Source organism: Vanellus vanellus (assembly GCF_965231255.1).
Source record: "Vanellus vanellus genome assembly, contig: HAP1_SCAFFOLD_34, whole genome shotgun sequence".
NCBI lineage: Eukaryota > Metazoa > Chordata > Aves > Charadriiformes > Charadriidae > Vanellus > Vanellus vanellus.
In genome coordinates, this window is record NW_028128340.1 from 2,949,051 (window position 1) to 2,955,050 (window position 6,000).

The following is a 6,000-nucleotide window of genomic DNA, read 5'->3' on the forward strand; positions in this document are numbered from 1 at the left end:
GGCTGCAGCAACAGCCGCACATTTCCACCCCACAGGACACAGCTCGTTAACGAGGGGCGAGCACCGCATTTCAAAGCCCCCTTAGGAGCAAGGCAGCGCCCCAAGAGCCAGCCCAACCCCCCAGCACACAGCTCAGCGCTCACCACACGCTCGCCGGCCCCCGCAACAGCGGCTCGAGCGGGGCTGCCCGCGGCCGGCGGTCGGGCGCCGCTCCGTCACAGCCGCTCACCATGGTGGAACGCCGAACGCAGTCCGCGTCCTTCCAGTCGCGCCGCAGCCATGGCGCAGCCGGATGCGGCTACCGGAGCTCCGCGCCAGAGGGGCGCAAAGCGCCGTGCGAGCGCGGAGGAAAGGGCTCGGTAAGCCCGGGATTGGTATTCCCTCACCCACCGAGGGCAGAGGAGGCAGGAGGGGGCGCGCGAGAGCCCGCGCCGCCGGCCGCTGTCGCTCGCCTCAGGCCTGCGGGACGCCGAAAGGCTTCTCCGCTCTCCGAGGGGCCCCTCCGCTCTCTGGGAGGCTTCTGGGGGGCCCCTCCGTCTCTGGAGGGCTTCTGGGGGGCCCCTCCGGCCTCCGTGGGGGCCTCTCCCCGAAGGCCTCTTCCCCTCCTCCGGGCACTCCCCGGCCTCCCGGCGCCCAGCTGCCAGCCGGGGCCCGGCTCGGGGCTTCCGGAGAAGGGCAAGCGCCTCCCCCAGACAGAGCAGGGCCAGGCGGGCCGGGCGGGACGGCGCCGGCCCGGCCCCACCGCAGGGCAGGGGCAGAAGCGGGCCGGGCGACCGCTAACGGCTCCCTCAGGCAGAGCACAGACGGCGGCGCGCCTGCGCGCGCGCACCCACCGCCCCGCCCCTCTCTCCCCCCTCAGCCTCCCCTGTACCGATGGCTGTGGGGGCCCCTCGGCGCCCTCCTCGCCGCCCCCGGCCCCGCCGCCGCGCAAGAGGCCGCCCCCCAGGGCAGCGAGCCGCCCCGCCGCCTCAGGGCCGCCCCCGGGCATCGCCCCGGCGCCCACTCCCCCCCCATCTCCCCGGCCAGAAGCAATGCTATCAGCAGGGGTCGGGGGCATAACAGTTCAAGAGAAATTCCTTTGTGTAAGAAAGACCAAAGAGTTCTTCAAAGGATCCGGCTGTCCTGACATTTGGGGGGGCAAAGAGAGGAAAAAACCCACCTCGGACCAACCTGTGTGCTCCATTCCCAAAGGACAAAGTGATTGAAGTGGGTGTATGCCCGAGTTGCTTTCCCACCTTTTATGTCCTGTCCTCCTTAGACTTTTCTTTGCAACTCAGTGTAGGGATTTCCGAAACGAACTTAATTTGTTGGCGATAGGAAGAAAGGTAAAATGTTGGGAAGCATTAACGGAATGAGCCAAAGAGGCCTAATGTGCTGCAGCGGGATCATTAGCTCTCTGCGAGCGGTCGTTGGCTGGGAGAGGTTGGGGGGTGTTGAGGAGGGCTGCAGTTAGGTGTATGTGCCTGAGATGATCCCAGGGGCGCTTGGAGGGGGAGACCTTTGGGATAGGAAAAGTAACTTGGGAAGTTTGGGCCCTGTGAAGGGAAGTCAGCCTGCTGGGAGCTTCCCTAGGGTTGCAAAACACTGTTGTGTGTGTTCTTTCCTCAGCGTTTGCATAGTTGTGGATGATGATGATGACGAGACTCCGCCGAAAAAGCAAAAATCAGGTATCGCACATTACACAAGTACTGAATATGCCCGATTTTTCTGAGGTTTCGTGTCCCTTGGAAAAGTCTGGCTTTTGTGCTCTGGCATTGTTCCTGAAACGGTGGCTTTTCAAGCTGTTGGCTTCTTGCCTTGTGGCTCTCTATGCCTATAGCCAATGGCTTGAGGGTGTCCGGTAGGGCTTAGCCCTATAGATGACGGACGTTCTCTGCGGTGACTGTGGCAGGGCCCAATACTTTTACTGCCAGCAGGAGATAGCCCAGGTCTCTGGCGCTGAGCCCGCGCCTGTCAGCAGAAAGAGTATCTTAAATCCAAGCTGTGTGCTCCCTCCTGGCTGTATTCGCAATGTACCTCTGTTGGTTTTCTAGCCTGTTCTTATACGGCCTGTCTTTGTTTTTTAGATTATTCCATCTCTGAGCAGAAAGAGAAAGTTGAAGTTTCTGCAGTGCTGCAGTTGCCGACCAAGGCAACCAAACGCCCGGCGGCTTCCGTCAGCGAAGATGCTGCCGGCACAGAGTCTGCGGAAGAGGTTAGCGAGGGCTTTGAAATGTTAGGGTCTGTGCAAGGTGCGAGAGCAAGCGGCTCTCCCTACTGCATCTTGAGGTTGAGCCTGCTCTGAGCCTGTACAGCAGTAGGTGGTTCTTTTGCATTTCTAGCAGGCAGCTCTAATGTGGGCTGGGTTTGCCTTACTCAAGCCTGCGTCCTCTGCTCCGGCACTGGCAGCTGCGGGAGGAGCAAACTGTTTGTTGTCTTCCAGATACTTGAGAATGGTTCAAGTTTATAGTTTTAGTGTGTTTGCAAACTGTTATTCTCTTTCTCAAGCTTGTGGTTAAGGAATCAATATACACTACCTGACAAGAAAAACTGCATACTTGCTCTCGATAAACCACTTTCTGCTCAATATCCACCAGTCCAGGAGAGCGTTCCTGTAGGACTTTGGCTCTGTAAAAATGAGCCACCTTGACTGCCTAGTTTGGTTCAAAGGTGTAGTGCAGTTTTTCTTATTGCCCCATGGGATTAGAGGGCTAAGAGACTGTCGGGCTCTAGTTCTTCGTTCCTGAGAGAGTCGTTAACTCTTATTTGTACAAAATATATTTCTCAAGGGCCGAACTATCACCCTTTGGAATGTTTAGAAGCCGACTGAGTGATAACTCAGTGACAAGACTGTATTCTTTTAATTGCTGCACATATGAGAGCCTGTATTCAAAATTTAAAGCGTACCTGTCAAAGGTCCTGCCAAGATTTGCCGCCTTCTGCAATCTGAACCAGCAAGTCATGGTCCCCAAGTCATAGTAGAGCTGACTAAGCCTCAGGAAGTGTGTTTGCTGGGATTCACATTCAGGTTACACTCACGCTGGTGCTTTTTTGTTGTTTTCTTTTAAGCCTGGGTCCACTTCTTTAGAGCCTTCCACTAAAAGACCACGATTTTCGTCACTCGAGGTAGCCGTGCTGCAAATTGGTAAGGCTGACATCAAGTTATACGACTTGTTTCATTTTCACCCTACCTTGTGTACTGTCCAAGTCTACCCCTAGGGTTCTGTAGGGATTATGGCAGGCACGGGACGAGGCAGCATCTGGGAATACTTGAGCGTGACCTCTGTTTCTTACCCGCATCCTTGCATTGCTTCTGGAGTGGAGCCGGGCGTCGATCTGGTCGTCTCGGTACCAGAGCTGCCTTGGATGCAGTCCTTCCGTTCTGATAGGTCCACTGTTAGCTTGCCAGAAGCAAATTGTTTTCAATGGTCCTTTTAGGTAGTAGATCCTGAGGAGCCTTTTGTATTTCAGGTTTCGGCTGGCAATACCTTGTGCGCGCAACTTGCTGCAGTTGCCGGTGTGAAAACCTGAAAATGTCCTAAAGTGACATAACACAAATCATATGATGATGTGAGAGAGAAAATGACAATTTATCTTTGGTGAAGCTCGTTACTGTAAACTCATAAACCTCTTCAGTTTCCTTTTATACTTACCGATGCCTTACGCTCTTCTCTCGTAGGTCAAATGCCGTGTGGGACCCATGCTCGCTTGACTAAGGAACCACTCTCTCGTCCTGACAAGACAATTCCCCGTCTGAGGTAAAAATCCTTCTGTTTTCTTTGACTTCTTCCCCGAAAGGTTTACTGCCTATGGTAAGGGAGGTCGTCAGCTGCTTCCCCCCCGAAGTACCAATATTAAACTTTTTCTTTAAATCCAGCTACTTAATTGACACAGGAGATTAGCTAGAGATTAAAGGTCTGTGGTAAGAGGAAGCGTTGAACTTGGGAGGAGGCTGAGGACACAATCAACAGCGTATCTTCAAGGCAGTTGTTGTGATTTTCACTTTTACTTCTCTCTACTTCCCCATTAGCCAGTTGAAGACAGCAGGTCTTCATCTGAAAGTCATAAACATCTCGTGTCTGTCTCCATCGTCATCGGTGTACGTGCTTGACAAAGCAGGTGGTGGTGGAGGTGCACATTGGAATGTTCTCTTGATACCGTTTCTTTTGCCGTTGATGTTTTGAGCACAAGCCGGAAGGGCAAACAGAGCATCAAAGCTGCTCCAGACAGCTTCTTACCACTGAGGCCACCAGTTAAGGAGTGCGCTGCGTCAGAATCCGCCACTGCAGATGAAAATCCATACCATGAAAATGATACAGAAGAGAGTTTCTCATGTAATTTTGGGTGCGCTGAGTTTAAGCGCACTGCATTTGAGAGCAGGTCAAGACTCTGCTGTCGGCGTCTCATCTGCCAGTCGTTGCTTATTGTGGTTTGGCTCATATTTTGGAGCAGATCTGGAGCCTGAGAAAGAGATTCCTTTCAGAGGAAGCTAAACCAGAGAAGTTCCTGGGGAAGGTGTCTAATGCACTCCAACTGCTACTGAGCATATAGTCCCTGAGGTCAGAGCAGGGCAGGTCTGAAGTAAAATGTCCCAGCAGTATGGATGTTGTGGACATTGCCATTCTCAGCGTCAGCATAACCTTTAACAAATAGATTGAGCAGAATTGGTCAGGGCTGGTTGAAATGAACGCTGTCTTGTCCCACAGAGTAAAGTGGCCTCCTCAGGTTAATGCAGATATTTGTCGGATGTGCAAAGAATATTTTGTTCTTCTTAAAGAAAAACCCCAAAAGCCAGCGTGAATTGGTACGCACTGATAACAAATGCCCCCCGTATAAAAATTGTGATTCTCCTCTGTTGTTTGTTTCCTGCCCCAAAGTGTTCAAGCCTCCTCCAAGGAACCAGTGGCGACTGTGAGTCACCGGGAAGAACCAAAATACGGAGGAGATGTCTATCCACGTGCAACACTCAGGACCGGTGAGTATCCCCATGATTCCAATCCGTTCCACTTTGTAGGTAGACGTCAAATCCGAATAGGGCATTTCTTACACACTCGCAGATGACGTTCCGAGTTCAAAGTGCTTGCCAGAATTCGAACTTCCTGACCATACCGTCATCCTTCAAAGTTTTTCCTTTTTTTTTATTTATCACTCAGAAATGGAGAGCTGTGTACATCTGATGGTGATTGAAAGTCGACTTCTTGTTTTCTTACTACTGCTTTTCTGTGCAGGTGTCGAATGTATAGATGTTTGCTGCCCGCAGCGGTCGCAGAGAGGTGATACGATCAGGTAGAGTCTCTTCTAATGATGCTTCTTGTTCCTTTTGGCTCTGCGCGTGTATCTCTTTCAGCCGCTGGTAGAGTCTCGAAGATGACCAACGGTCTTTGATCGTCTCAGTGCTGTGAAAGAGAAGTAGCTAGCTTGCGGCTCCGGAATTGCTTGCAAGCCAGTTGCATCTCCAACACAAGCGAGAGCCGTGCTGCGTGACAAAGAGGGTTGTGCTGGTGTGGTGTTTGCTGTGGGAAGAAAGCCAGTAAGGGTGCGAGTGGTGGCCGTCCCAAGTTGTCCTTGGATGTGCAGAATCCGTTTTTGTTTGTGAGTCGTTCTGCCGAGCCATCAATGAGCTGACATTTCACTTCTTTCACTTGGAAACCCGCATCCTAAGCAGAAGGATTAGAGAGCTTGTAAAGCCTGGTGGGACTTGAGGCAGTTTTGGGGACTTTGTAAGTCCCAAAGGATGCCTGGGGTTTGCCTAGGAGGGGGAAAAAGGCAGCGTGCAGTTGGGTTTGAGAGGCCAGCGGCCTCATTGGTATTGGCTGTCTGAGCTGGCAGGACTGTGAGTTGCGACGGCTTTGCGGTCTTTATGGAAACAGGTTTTTGGGGGCAGTAGGTGCAGCTACAGGGAGAGATTTTGTACGGCGGTAAGATGCACGCATCTTTCTGCAGTGACCTGCCCTTACATGAGAGAGGAGAAAGCGTAGATGGGAGCAGAGGGAGGTTCAGTTGCAGCAGTCCTGTTTTGTA